Source organism: Culex quinquefasciatus, chromosome 2 (assembly GCF_015732765.1).
Source record: "Culex quinquefasciatus strain JHB chromosome 2, VPISU_Cqui_1.0_pri_paternal, whole genome shotgun sequence".
In the NCBI taxonomy this organism is placed as follows: Eukaryota; Metazoa; Arthropoda; class Insecta; order Diptera; family Culicidae; genus Culex; species Culex quinquefasciatus.
The window spans coordinates 217,044,928-217,064,255 of record NC_051862.1 but is presented as its reverse complement, the minus strand read 5'-3'; positions in this window follow the sequence as shown (position 1 = coordinate 217,064,255).

Sequence of the window (19,328 nt, the reverse complement as noted above, 5' to 3'; positions counted from 1 at the left end):
AAAATCATTAAAATCATATAAATCATATAAATCATAAAAATCATAAAAATCATTCAATTCAATTCGGTTTTATTGGTGAATAATCAAGATACAATGAGTTATTTTGAAGTGCATAACAGAGTTTTGGAGTTCCTTTCTGCTGTGTGTTGCATCATAATCCATTTTGGAACAATTATTTCTTTAGCTAAGGCACTAGCAAGAGTAAGAAAAAAATTAAAAAAAAAAACTTACGGAAAACCATAAAAAGCATAAAAATCATAAAACTCGTAAAAATCATAAAAAAAACATAAAAATCATGAAAATCATAAAAACTTTAAAAATTATAAAAATCATAAAAAAACATAAAAAACATTAAGCATTAAAATTTATCGACAATTATGATTATGAATTTTCTATACATGAATTTTTTGACATCAACACTGCAAATGTCTTTCTTTAGACTTCCCGTCTCCATATATCTCCACGCGCCACCATCATCAGGTGCTCTCGCTAATAACGCGTGATTAAGACGGCAAATTCCGGGCCATAAAAAGTGCTCTCGTTACCAGTAAACCGACATTTCGGGTAAGCTCCCAATGATAAACAGGTGGAAAAGTTGACTCCGACAGCAACCGCTCTTCCTCGCCCCTTGACTTCCAAAGTATTAAACTTTTCTGTGTGACTTGTGTCGTGTTACTTTCTTTTTTGCTGTTGTGTGATGCTTGGCCCCGTCAAACATTAAGAAAACGCGCGGAAGCACCAGTTTTTCCCTTCCTGGGAGAATGGCATACATTTAGGCTCGCGCCAGAAAGAAGAAAAACTTTGCTACTTTCAGCGCGTCATACTTCTTGAGGAAAAATGATGCTGCAGCAGAATTTTCATCCCTCAGAGCAGAGCGGGGAAAGAAAGCCAAAAAGAAAGTTTTTCCCACTGCCGCAGAAAGACACATCAATTTTTAACGAGATGAGACAGCAGGAATTGGCGCAGTAAACTAACGGATTAATGAAGGGGAGAGAAAGAAAAAAGTTGGGCCAAAGTTGAGTTGGAGGTGGTGGGTAGAGGGTGGAAAAACATGGCAACATCCTGAGGGTTGGAGGGTGGTGTAATACACACTCTCTTGGAAAATTTTAAGGGAAAGGGGAAAGGAAAGTATTAGCAACATGCCACCACACACGCGCGCGTCGTCATCCTCGCTAATTGGAAACTAATTTCTTGAAACTGAGTCGAGAGTTTTTGTATGACGAAGGGGAAAATTTTTGTTTTTCTTGCAGTTTTGATTGAGTTAAGGGTGAAGAAAAGAGAGTTATTATGATTCATGTAGCACATCATAATTAAAACTTTTTTTAATTTAATAGCTCTGAAATCTTTCAATTTCTTCAACAATCTTGTAATTTTATTAAGAATTATTATACTATTATAATAAACTCAAAAATTCAACGCAAACAAATTACAATTGAAAAATTACTATACTAACTCAATTTGTTAAAAATTTAACAAATTTTGTTTTTTCATTGTGAAGTTTGTATTTTGTATTTTCCTAAAAAAAGCACTCAAAAAAGAATTCAGCAAAAAACTGACTACTTGGTGAACGATTGCATTCTCAAAACAAAGCTTCTTAAATAATAACAACTTTTGTTATCTTTAGCCTTTTCTCTAATTTATCAGGGGTCGCTTAAAGTAAGTTTGACGTATTCATTCTACAATCTTGAAATCATACAATCAAGGATCATCTTTCTTGTAAGGAAAAACGACTCGAATTTCCATTCTTCTTCCCAAATTAAACTTCTAATTTCTCCTCTTTTCACCAAAAATCGATTTTTCCGCTCCATTCCCTTCTCGGCAACCCAGTTTGACTGAAAAATTACTACGCTCTGTAGCGTTAAATACCTCCCGCACAAAACAAAACAACAAGCCTTCGCCGCTCCGCTCCACAATGTCGAAGTTCATGAAGAACTTTTCCAGTCACTGGCAGCAGCACCAAGTCCAAAGCTAATTACTCAATTTCTTCGTACCCAGGCTGGCCTCCGAAAAACAAAAACACTAAACAACCCACCGAAAACGGTGGCGGGCTCTACTGTAAGCGATGCCCAGGTCACCACCATCGAGGAAGATCCTCGGGAAGCCAGCTCGAAAACCGCGCTGTGAGGGGCTTATGTTTTGGATCCAAACAGAGGTCGGATACCCGAGCAGAAAGTGGGTGGGGAGAAAGTAACAAAGTTTGTTAATTTTAAATATTTGCAAATTTTCAGAACTGATTTTTTGAAATCCAGCAATTCATCTTGGATCAATAAGATCTTGAGTTGATGTTTTTTGTTAAATAGCACAATTTGTTGTGAGCTTAACAAGTTTAGTTTTTATTGAAGAAAAAAATGTTTTTACACTAATAGTTATCAAATAATAAAATACCTACATGTTTGACAAAAACATTCTAAAAACAAACGAACAAAGCTTGTTAAACGATAACAAATTGTGTTATCACAACCATCTACGCTCCACCAGGCCTTGCCAAAACTTTCTCCGCAGCCGCAGAAAGTAAGTGTGGCGTAAACAAATTTTGATAAATTTGTTTAGCCGAAATACATCGCCTGGTTTTCCCTCCCCCATCCTTCGGGGGGTGGTGTGCTGAGGAAGTGAAAACTTAATGACGCGAAATAATTTGATAGTCTTCGCTTTTATTCTGCGGCGCGCTCTTTTGGCTTGGGTCGTTTCGACCTTTTGTCGTCGTCCTGCTCTTTTGCTGGAAAATGCCTCCGACTAGTTCTGCCGGTGTGGATGATGGAATAGAGACGGGCTCGTACTGTGAAGGATTTTCGAGTGGTTTATTTTCACACCACTTTGTGCTGTGGAAGAATGGGGGGAAAGTCGAGAGGGGTATTTTAGAAGGGAAAACCGCGTGACAATATAAACTAGCTTACGCAGCAAATACTGGAGCCGCAGCTAGATTTTGATGACAGACTCGGAGGTCTTTAATTATTTTGTAATCTAGGCGAGAGTGATGCTGATTTAACCCTCTTCGATTTTTCTAAATTGGATGTTTTTTTTTTTTGGTTTAAATTATTTGTTTTCAAGTTTCATTCAACAATATTGTGTTTTTTAATTGGATTTTCTTCATAATTTGCTTAATACTTTTAAAAACTTTTAAAAGAACAAAATTTGTAAAATTGCATTGCAAATTGTATTTTTTCTCGAACATAAAAATCCGAAATTTTATAATCAATTTTTTTTTTCTTAAAAAAAACTTTTGAAAAGAACAAAATTTGTAAAATTGCTAAGCAAATTATGTTTTTTCTCGGATGTAAAAAACCGAGATTGGATATTTAGTTAATTTTTCTTCTTACTCATTTGTAAATGTTATGTTAGTACAACACATTATGAAATATACCTTAACATTAAAAAAAATAAGAACAAAATTTGTTAAAGTGCCTAACAAAATGTGTTTTGTCTCGATTGTTCGAATCTGAGATTTGATAATTTTTTGAGACAAATAACAATGAAAAGGCAAAACATTACCAACTTACAATAACAAAATTTGTTCTCATCTACTTTTTCTTTTCATTTCTTGAATTTGCGCTTTTTTTTAACAATTTTTGTTTTCATTATCATTTTTAACTTTTTCAAAACTATGTCATGTTAACTTCCCTGCCACGTGGCTCTTATTTATTCACAAGTCGCGTCACGGATCGAGATTTCAGCTGTCACCGGCAGCTGCTGCTGCTGCTCACTCTCACCTGGGGACTTGTCCTGAAAAGGAGAGCTTACGCGAAACCGTTACGTAACATTGTTTTGTTCTGGGACTTGCCGCTTCGCTCCCCACCGCCGGAAGCTGCTAAATTGTTGCGGGATTTGCTGTCACGCCAAAACGTCGCGGCGCGAAATTTTCACTTGATTCCTCCAATTAAGGGTTATCGCTTTTGCCGCGAAGAAGAACGCAAAGATGAAGCCGAAATTTAGATATTGCCTGGCAGGCAGCCAAGGTGCGTGTCAAGCGAAGATGTTTTCCACCGCCGAGCACTCATTAACATGCAAATTTGCTACAACAGCACATTCAGCAAAGTATACAGGACTGCCAACATCAAGTACCGAAGGGAGGGGGAGAGTGGATCCCGAGACGAGACAGAGCTGACAAGTAGTTGTTAACGTCGAAAAATGGCTCCCACAGTGTGGAGCGATAGCGGGGGGTGTTGGTTTTGCGAAATTTATCATTACAGCATCTTGCGTTGACAGGGCCGAGCAGAAGGGTTTGACGAAAAAGAACAGAGTTTGTTATGTAAAAAGTTTGTTTTTTTTTTAAATCACCATTTTTTGTATTTTCTGTGATGCATAAATGCGTTATAAATTGTGTAATACAAACTACAATTGTTAAATGTTTTTCATTTAACAAATTGTGTTCTTTTACCAAAAATCAAAATATGTTTCTTTATCAATATAAAAAGTGATTGAAAAAAGCTGAATACTTAAAGGCGAATTTCTCAAATAATTCCTTAAAATTATCAAATTATGTTTTCATAATCTGACATGTTTAGGTTCGCTATGCCGAGTAGAAAAGAACAGTGAAAGAGAACAAAGCTTGTTACATGAGTTTTAAGCAAATGTGATGAGGAAATCATTTCATGAAACTGTTTTGTTAACATTCATATTTTTCAACAAATTGTGTTCTTAAAGCATCTTCAAAATAACAAATTATGTTTTAGCAACAAAGTTGCAAATCAAGTAGATGCACGATTTGAACGTCATCCCTTCTCATCAGAAACACATCCTGCGTTGCGGGGGAGTGTGATCCGCGATGACAGGCAGCTTGGGATTACTGGTGAGCACACACATAGCATGCGAGCGAGATGGATTCACCGGATACCACACACGTGTGACAGGTCCCTTCAGGCTGGCCGGAGGGGTGGCACATTTGAAGTGGATCGCTCGATTTTTTTTTCCAGGTTTGGTTTTTATTTTCCATAAAAAATGGAGGGTGCGTTGATTTGGAGAGACATCCGATGCTGACTTGGTTAGGGTGGTTCAAATATTTATTTAACAAATTTTGTTATAATTCGATAATACAGATTCTAGACACAATTTGTTTTAAAAAACAATATTTTTTATATTATTTTTTAAAAGTTGTTCTAAAGCAGAAATTTAAAAATATAATTTCTGGAATAAACCACCCTAACGTCATCAATACGCGCACGTTACTCCCGTAACATGATAAAAGCATTATTACATTAAATATTTTACTTCGTCGTCGTTAGTCTGTCTGTCTTCCAGTGCGTCTCACTTTGTGGTGTCGGTAAAATCCGTCATTTGCCAGTCAGCCAATCTTGCGTTCAGCAAAAAAAAGTCCTGGAAAAAACAGCTCCGTTCACTTTGTGAGTGGCAGGCATTGTTTAGCTAACTTTTAGATTAGGTTAAGACGAGTTTTCTTTCCGTTTTTTTTTTTTTTTTGCGAAAAACATGAAAAACGACGCACACATGTTTTGCTGAATTAGTCATGCGAATTTGTTATGCAAAGTTTTCGCTCTCCGCGAATCCGATTTGAATAAGTGATTTACACGTTTTAATGCGGCTGACGTCTTGTTGACAGTTTTGGGTTTTTTTTGGAACGGAGGGTCGGAATTTGATGGAAATGTTGACGGTTCATTATCTTAAACATAATCTGAAATTGAATTTCAAAACCAGGCGTGCACCTCAACATCGTTGATGGTAAATTAAACTCACTTAACCCCTTTTTACCGTAGGTAAATAAAACCCCCGGTTAAGGTGGTGCTTAATTTGCGGCCAACCTAAAGTCAGACCTTAAACAATCGTCCTCCGATTAATGCTCCGACAAGGTTGTTTTCCCTCCAGGTTTCGTGTAATTCATCCTTCAGGTAAAATTTCAAGGGAAAAGGGGCATTTTCCACTGAAGTGTGTGTGCATGTGGAAAACCGCAAAATTGTTGGCACCTGGGGAAAATGCAAACATGTTTTCAGCTGTTTAAAAAAGGGTTAGGACTTAAGTGTTGTTGGATCTGTTGGTGGTTTGGATTTAAAAAAAAAAGCAAATTTAGGAGATATTTTCAAAAGCTTTTTTCACTGAAGCCCTCTGTGTATTTGTGTGATTTGTGTGAGGTTGTGCCTGATTGTGTGTAATTGTGTGAGGTTGTGTGAGGTTGTGTGGGGTTGTGTGTGATTTTGTGTGATTGTGTACGATTTTGTGTGAATTTGTGTAATTTTTTGTGGTTTTAAGCTACTTTGTATGATTTTGTTTGATTTTGTGTTGTTTTGTGCGATTTTGTGTGATTTTGTGTGATTTTGTGCGATTTTGTGTGATTTTGTGCGATTTTGTGCGATTTTATTTGATTTTGTGCGATATTTTGAGATTTTGTGCGATTTTGTGTGATTTTGTGTGATTTTGTGTGATTTTGTTTGATGTTTTGTGATTTTGTACGATTTTGTGTGATTTTGTATGATTTTGTGTGATTTTGTGCTATTTTGTGTGATTTTGTGTGATTTTGTGTGATTTTGTTTGATTTTGTGTGATTTTGTGTGATTTTGTGTGATTTTGTGTGATTTTGTGTGATTTTGTGTGATTTTGTGTGATTTTGTGTGATTTTGTGTGATTTTGTGTGATTTTGTGTGATTTTGTGTGATTTTGTATGATTTTGTGCTATTTTGTGCTATTTTGTGTGATTTTAAGCGATTTTGTGTGATTTTGTTTGATTTTGTGTGATTTTGTACGATTTTGTGTGATTTTGTGTGATTTTTTGCTATTTTGCATGATTTTGTGTGATTTTGTGTGATTTTGTGTAATTTTGTGTGAATTTGTGTGATTTTGTGTGATTTTGTGCTATTTTGTATGATTTTGTGTGATTTTGTTTGATTTTGTGTGGATTTGTGTGATTTTGTGTGATTTTGTGTGATTTTGTGCGATTTTGTGTGATTTTGTGCGATTTTGTGTGATTTTGTGTGATTTTGTGTGATTTTGTGTGATTTTGTGTGATTTTGTGTAATTTTGTGTGATTTTGTGCGATTTTGTGCGATTTTGTGTAATTTTGTGTGATTTTGTGCGATATTGTGTGATTCTGTGAGGTTGTGTGTGATTTTTTTTTTGTGAATGTTTGGGGTTGTGTCCGGTTGTGGGAGATATTTGTTCAACAATAATTTTGAATTATCGAAACAAATTAATAAATTAGAAGCATTTTATTCTTTATGAGTTTGTGCAAGACTTCAAGCTGACAAGTTTTCGTGCGTGCATGAATACTTTATTTTCTGCGGGAAAACACCTCGTCCTCCCCTCACACACTTAAGGGTGCACTGAAACAAGGCCCAAATGAACCGATAATTTTTCCCGCCCCCTCATTTGCGCGTTTTTATTACGAGGGCCCTTTCCCCCCTGTTTTTCACGAGCCGTGAGGGGTGCGAATAAGCGCATTAACCGTTATTTCATTTTTATTCCATACATAATTCATCCATGGCCGGGGAATGGCACGTTTGCTCGATGACAAAGGGGAATGTATTAATTTTGAGAATTTTTTGCAGGTGCGTGTTTTTCTTGGAGGGAAAGCGAGATGGCTGATTTGAAACGATTCATTTTGAGGGTGAAATTGAGAGGGGTTGATAACGAGATTTAATAATTTCCATTTTGTCTTCTTCGAATGATTTTTTAAAATTTTGAAGGGTTTCAATTTTTAACCACTTTGATTTCCCGCGTAAATAGTTCCCCAACTATGGGATGTTCTTTGAAGTAAAATGTCGATTTCACAACTTTTCCCCATCGACCCTGAACTTTTCATGTTTTCCATCCCCCAAACAACGGGGAAACCATTTAGTACCCAATCAAAGGTTCCAAAACGGTCCTTGACCATGGTTGAAAACTTTCACAAAACCGCCCAAAACAGAACTCAGACCGTCCCGTTTAATTGGATTACGACGACGACGACGAGTTTGCACCAATTTTCGACCAGCTGCCGAAAAATGGCCTGCCAAAAACACGATTTTCACCACGCTCGAAGCTTTCTTTCAAGTTGAATTTCCGCTTTTCCAAGAATCAGCGTGAAAAATGGCGCAAAGAAAGAGCAAAAAGCAGATTTCAGTCCTGACCTTCAGGACACTTCCTGAAGCGACAACAACAAAAACAGGTATTAAAAACGCTTTTTAGGCACTTTTCCACATTGTTATTGATGGTTCGTTGGTTCGCCTGCCGAATTGAAATTCGAACCTTTTCCGATTTCGCTTTCCGCTCACACTTGTCCACCATACGATTCCATATTTTCCAACACAAAGAAAAGTTGCTTCCCTTAACAACTCCGAATAAAAAAACGTGAAAACTTTCAGCGAATAAACAAAATCAAATGCCATCTTTGTTAAGGCGAAAAACTTTCCCCCAAAAAAAAAGAAACGAAGCAGCTTAAAGTTCGTTTGTCGACGCGGAAATTGACCGTTTTTCTTCATCTTTGAAGGAGTCGAGCGGGGGAGAAGCAATCTTTTAAGCTCTGCAAATCCCCAGAAATTGAATGAAAGTCACAGCCGGATTTGCGCGCCATTTCTTGGGGAATGCCTTGGCCAGGCTTTCGGGGAACGTAACGTAACTTTACTGTGGGAAGTGTTCTCTTTGTCTGGGATGAGGGGGCGCGAAATGAAACGATTCCGGATTTGGGAGGGATCATTAGATTTTAGGTGGATTAGTCTTAGCCTCTGATTTCGTTTGAAAATTTCATTAATTGAATAAAATCTTACAGTCTTACAATTTTACAGTCTTGCAATTTTTCAGTCTTGCAATTTTACAGTCTTGCAATTTTTCAATCTTGCAATTTTACAGTCTTGAAATTTTACCATCTTGCAATTTTACAGTCCTGCAATTTTACAGTCATATAAATTTACATTTTTGCAAATTTTCAGTCTTGCAATTTCACATTTTGCAATGTTACAGTTTTTCAATCTTACAGTGTTGCAATCTTACAGTGTTGCAATTTTACAGTCTTGCCATATTACAGTTTTGCAAATTTAGATATGCAATCTTACAGTCCTGCAATTTTACAGTTTTGCAATTTTAAAGTCTTGCAATTTTACAGTCTAGCAATTTTACAGTCTTCCAATCGTACAGTCTTGCAATTTTACAATCTTGCAATTTTACAGATTTGCAATTTTACAGTCTCTAAATCTTACAGTCTTACAACTTTACGGTCTTGCAATTTTACAGTCTTGCAATTTTACAATTTTGCAATTTTACAGATTTGCAATTTTACAGTCTCTAAATCTTACAGTCTTGCAATTTTACAGGCTCGCAATGTTACAGTCTTGCAATTTTACAGACTTGCAATTTTACAGACTTGCAATTTCACAGGCTCGCAATATTACAGTCTTGCAATTTTACAGTCTTGCAATTTTACAGTCTTGCATATTTACAGTCATACAATATTATAGTCTTGCAATTTTACAGTCTTGCAATTTTACAGTCTTGCAATTTTACAATCTTGCAATTTTACAATCTTGCAATTTTATAGATTTGAAATTTTAAAGTCTAGCAATTTTACAGCCTCGAAATTTTACAGTCTTGCAATTTTACAGTCTTGCAATTTTACAGTCATATAAATTCACAGTCTTGCCATTTAACAGTCTTGCAATTTTACAGTCATATAAATTTAACAGTCTTGTAATTTTACAGTTTCTAAATCATACAGTCGAGCAATCCAGTTCAGATAGATACAAGTAAAACTATATGTGCTCCGAAAAGTAGTTAGTACCAAATGCGATTCCTTGAAGCTGATACAGTTACAGGCCTATCAACTAGTAATCTACGAAAGTAAACTGTAATGACGGAGTTAATTGAAAGGCTTATTTATATTTGCTTAAAAATCAGGTCGTTTTGTTTTGCAATACTGATTTAAATGTTCAAATAAATTATCATAACGATAACTCGTCCAGCTCAAACCTTTGTAGGGGTAAGAGGTGGGACCATCATCATCATCATCACTTGCAATTTTACAGACTAGCAATTTTACAGACTTGCAATTTTACAGTCTTGTAAATTTACAGTCTTACAATGTTACAGTCTTAAGTCTTACAGTCTTGCAAACTTACAGTCCTTCTGTTAATTAATGCATTTGTAAGCAAACCGTCCTTCCAGTGGCAATAATTTTGCTTTGATGTATAGATTACATGTCCCATTTGCAAAGCAAAAATTCAAAAAACCTCCTTTTTGAATTTTAAATTTAAAAAATTGTCCCTTTATGCTCCAGAAACCGGCCTAAAACGACCTTTCACGGGTCATATTTCCCCCCTGAGCTGGCAATAAAATGATTCCATCAAATCATAAATCTCCTCTCCTGAAAGAAAGAAAGCAAAAAAAACAATTTCCTCTCAAAGCAGCTAAATTCTTCTCTCTCCCCCTGCAATTCTTATTCATGAATTCAGACACCGTGGAGCTCACATTTTAGGAGGTGGGGAGGAAAAAAAACACATTAAAGCCCACATTTGACTCAGCGGAAAACACGTCATCCCTCGACCTTCACCCAAAGAAAGAGAAAAAAGAAAGTTGCCCAAATTACACTTTATTCAATTACGCCCGGCCACTCGTAAATAATCTTTCCCATCGTTGTTTATTACTCGCCTCACAGCTACCCCCTGGCAAGTCATTTTTCCACCCTCCTACTAGAAAAGCGTCTAATTTCCATTTTTCTCCTTCTTTCTTTGCAGGTAAGTTTCCGTTTCGGCTCATTTTCCAGACCGGCTTGGTTGGATTAGTCGGCTAGACGCGTCGTGGCAGCAGCATGTCTTGGATGTGAAGGTTAGCGGTGACTTACCCCCACAAGGGTAAGGCCACCACCCTCTGCGGATTGTGACTGGGCGAAAATTAAAGCTGTTTGGAACAGATTGGAGCTAAATTGGGAGTTTTGGCGTTGGATTACGCTATTTTTTGCGATTTTTTATCTCAAAAAACAATCACTTTTTGGTCATTGGTCATTGGTCATTGGTCATTGGTCATTAGTCATTGGTCATTGGTCATTGGTCATTGGTCATTGGTCTTTGGTCTTTGGTCTTTGGTCATTGGTCATTGGTCTTTGGTCATTGGTCATTGGTCATTGCTTATCTTTAATTCTCTTTGCACATCACGAGTTTTTCTCAATTCAAAATTTGCACCAAATTCCATCGAATGAATTCTAATTTTCGCAAGAACTTAACGCCTGCATGTAAACAAATTCGCGCCCAAAATTGCTTCTAAGATCTCTGCAAAATTCATCGCTATCGAACACCGTCAAATTCCACAACAATAAACAAATTCCTTGCTCGCCGCGCCACCGCCAAGAATTTCAATTTCTAATTAAGTGAAGGTGAAATATGCCAAACATTCTGCGGGGCAGTTCAGCCTTCCACAAACGATCCACCCACGCCAAAGTCGCCTTTCATCGCGCAGACAGGTAATTGATTTTCGCGGGGAGGCCTCTTCTTGATTCATGAGTAGAACCTGACTTTGCTGTTGCTATCTGTTTCGCGTGTCTCTAGAGTAGCGATTTAGGCGCGAGGTTGATGTACAACAATGTAAGAGCGGAGCTTCTTGGAAGTTGGAAATTGGTTACAGTGCTTGGAGCGAGCGGGGGTTGTTTTTCCTCCGAAAATGAGAATTTGTACGTGACTGCATGTGGAAAAATTGGCACCAGTAACTAGAAAGCTAATTTTGTAAATCTTGTTTTACAAGAATTTGAAAAATATATAAGTTACGGAAATTGCTTTCCGCATAATTGATCGACGCCACCAACATCGTCAGCACAGTCGACAACAGTAACCCAAACTGCGAACAAAGCTAAACTTCGTTTACCTCGCCGCGATTAAAGCAAGTAGCTCGATTAATGCTCTGTAAGCAAAACCTCAGTACCTCGTGTGTGAGGCTCTGGGGGACTTTTCGATCACAATAAAATCGGAACGTTTTGGACAGTCAAACTAACCACATCGGTGTTATTAATTTGGCGAAATATCTCCCCTTCTACAATGGACGTTTTATAACTTATATTTTAATATATTAATAAAATAACATTCCAGTTAAAATTGAAATTTACTAATCAATTAACCAATTAAGCTTAAGAATTGTCTTGTGATATCAGAATTTATCTTTTTTCCAAACATATTTTGACAATATTTCTTAATTTTAATGCAATTATTTTTTGAAAAACTACAATGTTACTCTTTTTCTCAAATTTTATAGCCTCACTGTTACTCAATTAAAAGTAACTATAATGGTGTAATGGCGATGAGTTTTTAGCAATAACCGTCAAAAGCTCATTTAAAGTAACTGCTTGAAATAACTAATTAAGGAAAAAATTCCCAGACTTTAAATGCTTTTAATAAATTCATATTTATTGATAATCTTGTAATGAAGACTCATTATACGAAATCATCGTCTATCGGAATTTACTTCCGTTTTTAATGGGACCTTTCCCACAAAAAATGCTTATCAGAAATATTTTTTTTTTATTTTTCAGAAAACAAAAAATGCCAAAAATGGAACAAATTGGTCAAAATGCATTTGGCAGTGTTGCTAATTTTTGTAAATAATAATTCATGATTTTTTACAACGTTAAAAAGTGTCTAATAAAACTCGACATTTCTAATAGCCCAAAAACAGTTTTTCGACGTTTTTAAATAATCATGACTTTTTTTGAAAAATTGGCAGCACTGCTAATTAAATTTTGACCAACTTGTACCAAGCTCAAAAGATGCAATTATGACATCTCAAACACATCCAAAAATAAAAATTTTCAAAAATGGTTGTTTTGCGCATTTTTTTTTTTTGTGAAAAAAGTCTAATAAAGAGACGGTTTAATTTTTTTAGAGCGTAGAATTTTTTTCTGAACTTTGCCGAAAACACCAAGTTGATCAGAAAATCCGTTCTCAAGATTCAGGTTTTTAAAATATTTTATAAGACTATTTGCCTATTTGCCAAAATTGTATGGGGACTTGTCTGAAGGAACTAATTATGCAAAATGGCTTCTTTGGTCGTAGAAAAAGTAAACACAAAGTTTCATCCAAATCAAAAAATGCGAAAAATCGATGTCCAAAGTCTTCGTTATCCAAAGTGATTTTTTCGAATTTTTGGATAATCATGTTTCGAATGTCTGTTAAAAGTGCTTAATTTTTCTTCAGAAAATTTTGTAACTACTGAAATTTTCATGATTTGCAATATGGATATCAAATAAAATTAAATTTTGAATAGATTTACAGTATCTTACATGATTAAACATAACAAATTTACATTTTCACAAAAAATCGCGTTTTTTTTCCTAAAATTGTAATTATTATAATTTTCTATATGTTTGTTAAATGATCCAATATTTCTTCTACTTCTGGAAAAGTTTCACTTTTTTACCATTTTTAAAAAATATTGAAAAATTTTTTTTTGCGAAATACCGCTTATGTACGTTCATATCTTCAAATCTGCAAATCATCAAATCTTGAAAACTTCAGGTCTAACAAAATCAATTCTATTAAAAAGAAATGAATCTCTAAATAAAATTAATTCTCGTTGAAAAAAATACCTTCTATTCGTAAAACAACAATAAACATTTCTGAGAAATTGTTCATTCTGGGGATTGGAGTTCTTAAAATAGAATTCGCAAATTTGCACAAAATTCCGTTTATTTTTGAAAAAAAACTGTTATTTTAAGAATTTTCAAAACGGGCGAAATGAACGTTGGAAATCAAACAGATTGTTTTGGAACTCCAATTTTATATGTTTTTAACAAAATACCGTTTTTAAACACTCAAATTTTCATAGATTACAATATGAGTATCGAACGAAGCAATATTTCGTATAAATTTTCACTTTACTATGATTTTTTGTGCAGAATAACTAATTTGTTGTGTCAATTTGAGTTTTCAATACAGTTTGTAATACAGTCCAGACTCGATTACCGGAAGTCTCGAATATCCGAAGTTTCGATTATACGAAGTTCGAATATTTTAAGGTTTGTATGGGACTTTGGATAATCGAATCACGACCAAAAAATATTGTTTTTTTTTTTAATTTTCTTATTTTTGACATCAAATTCGATTTCTGCGACCTCATTTTAATCAGAGTTGAAAAGTTTATTGCCTATTAAATTACAAAATAGGTTTTTTTTTTAATATTTGATCACCGCCATTTTGGCCACCATATTGGATTTAAAAATTCTTAATCACTTTATCATAGTTTAGGATTCATGGATTATCCGAAATAAAAAATTTCCGAGGCCTTCAGATAATCGAGTCAGGACTGTAGATTGAAAATGTCTAAAAAAGTTTGTGGTTTGCTACCCGAGTTGCAAATTAAGGGGTTACATACATGTAAATTGGCAAAAATGTCAAGGGTTGGTATTAGCACACACTAAATATTTTTTTTAAATTTGTTTTCGGGGCATTAAAATATACATTTTCATCTGTTGGGGCCGAAACGATGTGTGACCCTTAAGGACCCAATTCTGCACTTGCGCTGCACACGGCAAGAGAATAGATTCTCTTGCTCTTTAGAATTGCGAAATAAATATGAAGACATTTGGATGTACCATTGCCGAGATATTTCTATTTTAAGTTAGCAGTTTCAAAAAACGGGTGCCACGATATCTCTACACTGCCTTGACCAAACCGGCTCAAAATTTTGGTGAAGACTCACTAAAAGAGTCCCGTGTGCATGAGGAAGGTCGATTCCAAAAAAGTTAATTTAAAAAAAAAGATAAAAATATTTTTCTGTTTTTCATATAAAAAATCAACAGTTTTTGATTTTTGTAATTTTTTAAAAACCTAAATTTCAAAATCGGGCTTTGTCATGTACACGGGATATGTCTTGAGAGCCATCACTCCAAATTTCAGCCAATTTGGTCCATCCCATCTCGAGATATCGTGGCACCCGCAAACCATCTCGGCGTTTTGAGAAAAATGCTCACAAAGTTTGACGGTTCGCTATGCGCATGGCAATACTTTAAAATTAAATCGTCTTCGACTCACTTAAATCATGAAATATCTTTATGAAACTTTCAGGAGTGGTTGGAAATCATCCTTTGAAAGGATTTAATAAATAATTGGAAATATGATTTTTTGCGATTTTTTACATGTAAGTTACCCCTTAAAAAGTTAGAATTTAAAAAAAAACATCGATATTTTTGATTTTTTTTTTTTGTAATTAATATTAAAATTTTAGCACAGCAAAAATCTATACGGTATTTCGCGTCATCTGGTATCCATATTTCAAATTATAAAAGTTAAGGGTGCACAGCAGCCAAGGAAGTTGTTGTCTTCTTATTCCAAATTTGTCAAACTTACGGACCCAATCCTGCAAGTATCTGATTATAAAAATAGTCAAACTTTGTTGTGAATAGTTTTGAAGACAGTAACTTAGGGGATGAATAAAAAATCATATCGATAGTTCCCGTAGTTTTGAAGATACTAAAATGTCTATGACAGAAATCTGGGTGCAAAAGCTATGGTTGATGTGTACCGTTAACATTTCAAAAAAAATAGATTTAATCCATTAAACTAAAAAATGTAATTCGATAACAATCTCGATAACCTTATCGAACGAAAGAATTATCGATAAAAACTATATCGTTTTACTACGTTACTTTTTATTTCACAATATGAACTATTTCCAAAAAATAGTGTTATGTTCAACATGTGTGTTTTCCTTCACAATCTTCAAAATTTTCAAAAAAAAAGCAGAACTAACCTTTCACCCTATCCCAAAACCGCCGCCACTTCGTCGCCTCCTGATAAATGGCGTCGAAAATAGCGTCCTCATCACATGTCCAAAATATACCAAACATGTTCATGGTTCACGAAAAGGGATCCACGAAATGAATAGATATAGGGCCTAGATCCACGCAACAGATGATGACGACTGACGGACTGAAAGCAAACAAAAAGTAATCCTCCCCTTCGTAAAAAAAGGAAGAAAAAAAGTGAGAAATGGATGTTCGCCGCCGCCGCCTGCTTCGCCGGAAGTGCTGCTTACATTTTAATGAAGCTTGAAGTGGGTGTGGTTCCGGAGAAGAGACGGAGCAGGGGATTGACAAGAGGAGGAAATTAGAATGTGTCAGAGATAACGCGCGCGTGCGACAAGTGACAATTCCACACTCGACAATGTAAAATTTTGTCGACCAGGGTACTGAAGAAGGTTTTCCACGAAGTCCCTAATAGATGGATGGATGGATGGTTCCTGATAAAAGCGAGGGGAAAAGGTTCTTGACGTGTGAAAATTCGCACTTTGCCGGTCGGGCTGGGCCTTGTCAAACTGACAGTCGGACTAATTATGGGAAGGACGGATTTCAATTAGAAGAGGGGCCTCGCTGAATTTTGGGTTTTTGGGATATGAAGGGAGCGGCGGATCTGCGAAAATGAATTAAGAATGACATGATCCGGAGTGTACCTTTTGTCAATTAGTGCGAAATTTTGGACATGAAATGTACATTAAACATAAATCCTCTTTGAAATTGAAACTACTGGAATACCTAAGAAACATAAAATTGTGTTCACCTAAAACCAAACTTCTTCCCCAAACCGACATCCAAATGTCCACTTTTCAATGCAATGCCTACTTTGACGATGCGTCTTCGTCGCCTTTCATCGTCGTCGTGCGACAACATCGACGTCCATGCGACAAACACGATAACAGTTCCACCAACTCAACTGAATTATTGCATAAATTCGGGCGATTTAAATAAAAAGTATGAATTATGCGAGCGCGCGTGTGTGTGTGTGTGTGTGTGTGTGTGTGTGTGTGTGTGTGTGGGCAGGGAAAAGCGATTTTCTCACATTTCCTGGCCTCCACACAAAGGCAAGAACGATTACGCATCGCATCGTCGTTTTGCCAGTGAAATATGTTGCACGTGATGTATTATCAGACCACGGTGGCGGTCTGGTATTCGGGTTGGTTTTTGGTCGTCGTCGTCGGAAGAAAAACCATTACTCATGTATTCATGTACGTCAGAGTGCGGAAGAGGAACGACGGCGACGACGCGATTTTGCGCGATAATAATGAAGATGTCGACGCTGGTGAGGAAAATGTCACACACCAAAACGGAAAACCGTATTGTAATGCGTTTTTCCGGTTCGACAGCAGATTTTGAATTGGGGTGAGACGAGGGAGGAAAGTGAATTCAATAACGGAGCGTAATATATTATCTTGTGGAGACGGAATCGTTAAATTGATTTATTAGGTTGGCAATATTAAAGTAACATTTTGTGTTAGAATTGAAATTTATGGGTAGGATTTGTGTAAAATATTTGCAATCACCTAATTGGCACATATAGAAGCAATAAAAGTCGTTTGATTTGTAGCTGGAATGCAATTTCTCACTTTTTTTACTTTTCTGCTAAATTTCACATTGAAAAATATCCTGCTTTGCATATTTCAAATAACACACTCGTTTGTACACCCAAAGGAAAAATACATCTCAAAATCTGCAACAGTGGATTTGCTGCGGAAAATGTCACATTTTATAACATTTTTTGCAGCAAGCCCGTAGATCATTTTTGCCCACGTGTAAACATTTCAGCGATCTGCAGTTCTCACCAACACATATAAAGCTGGCCTGTACAAGAGCAACACTCCCAAGAGAAGAATATGTTGGTGCTCTTTCACTCACATTTCATCAAGCGCCCATGGGGCAGTGGTAGCGTGTCGGACCAATAACCAAAAAGTTGATGGTTCAATCCTCGTTCTGTTAAGGTTTTTTTTTTTGTGAAATACAACCTAAAAGCCGTCGGTAATGTCGATAATTGTCGATAACGGGCAAAAATGTCATACCCCTATATCGCAAAAAATGCATGAGGACAGTTTTCATGCAGATTCTGATATACTTTCATGCCGCCATGCATCACAATCATGCGACCGCCGTTTGGGTGTTACTTTTTTGAAATAAAAGTTCGTCCCATTCAAGTCGATTTTCTCACTTTTTCTCTTCTACTCTTCAAGAGTAGAATGATTCATTCCAAGTTCCTTAACCTCGCATCTGAATGCAAATTGTAAACCCGCTATTTTTCCGCGAGTCTCTCACTCTCTCCCATTCAGTCGTCAACTGTAGAATCTAGGATCAAGATTGAAAACGTAGATTTCTTTTTCCGCTGGCAGAAAAATAGGCGGAAACCGAAAGCAAACGCCGCCGTCAACACGTGGTCGTGGGTACAATCTTTTTTCAAAACGATTTCACTAACGAGATGCTATCTGTAAAACTGTCATCGTATTATTTTTTTCGCAATTCTGGTGTGTGGTTGAATGTGTGAATCGTATGTCCCGTCAACTTGACTTCCTGTTTGATAATAAATTAAAAACCCGATTTAATCCCACCTGGGGTGAGATAGAGCCTTTCTTACAAAAGGAAGATAACGGCAGTTGATTTTTTTTCAAAGAAATAGCAAAATAAAGAATGGTCCATTCATGAATCAATTCAAAACTCAACATGACTTTTTCATAAAACTGAAAAGCGCTGGTTTTTGCCTCATTTGCCATGGCCGGGTGTAAGCTGTGCTCGCACACAAGCATTTTTTTTTTTTTTTTCAGAATCAGAACAAATTTGTTTTGTTTTTGGAATGTGAGATTTTCAGCAAACGTATTTATGATGTCTCAAACCTTTAACAGAATTAAGTTTCACTAAAAAGACTGAGGAATTGCAAATTCCATAAAAAAAAAACATTTTGACCCGATTTCACTCCTACTAAAGGTAAGTTTTTGAACAAGGTTGAATAACGATTGCCTGAAGAAAGGCCCTCTGAGTATGCTTTGATCGTTTTTCCCCGACTGACACTTGATCGCTGGCTGTGGCATAGACGAATAAAAATTTGAATGATTGGGTTTAGTCGTCAACTTGCTGCGATCTGATTATAATTTTCCCCATTTAACACCAGCAGTCATGGGTTGTTACAATCATCGTCTGCACTCTTGACGAATGACAGCTAGTTGTGGCAATTTGAGAATAAAGATTATTCTCAGCAGTCTTATTCGTGAGGTGTAACAGGCAGCGATTAATCGCCAGATAAATCATAGTCGTCGGATTTACAACACTGTTTTTGAATGATTTGGCAAAAAATAGCCACTCCAGCCGCAATAAAGTTAATCATCGCAGCAAACAAAAAGTATAATTCCAACACAGGCCAGACCCAGATATACCATAACACCGGTCATTGTATGCTAGCGATGCATAAAACGAACAGCGACCCAAGCAACATAGCAGCATCTAGAAAAAGGAAAGAATCATCAAAACGGAACAAGTTGAAGAGCACTGCTAGTTGATTCCAAACAAACGCGGCTCGACTAACCTACAGCTTAGCCCTGATCTCCCTTAGGCTCTTTTTTTAATTTGCGAAAATGTCATTTTGGGCGCCCTGGGGCTTCTTGAGGGGGCGCTTTATCTTTTTCAA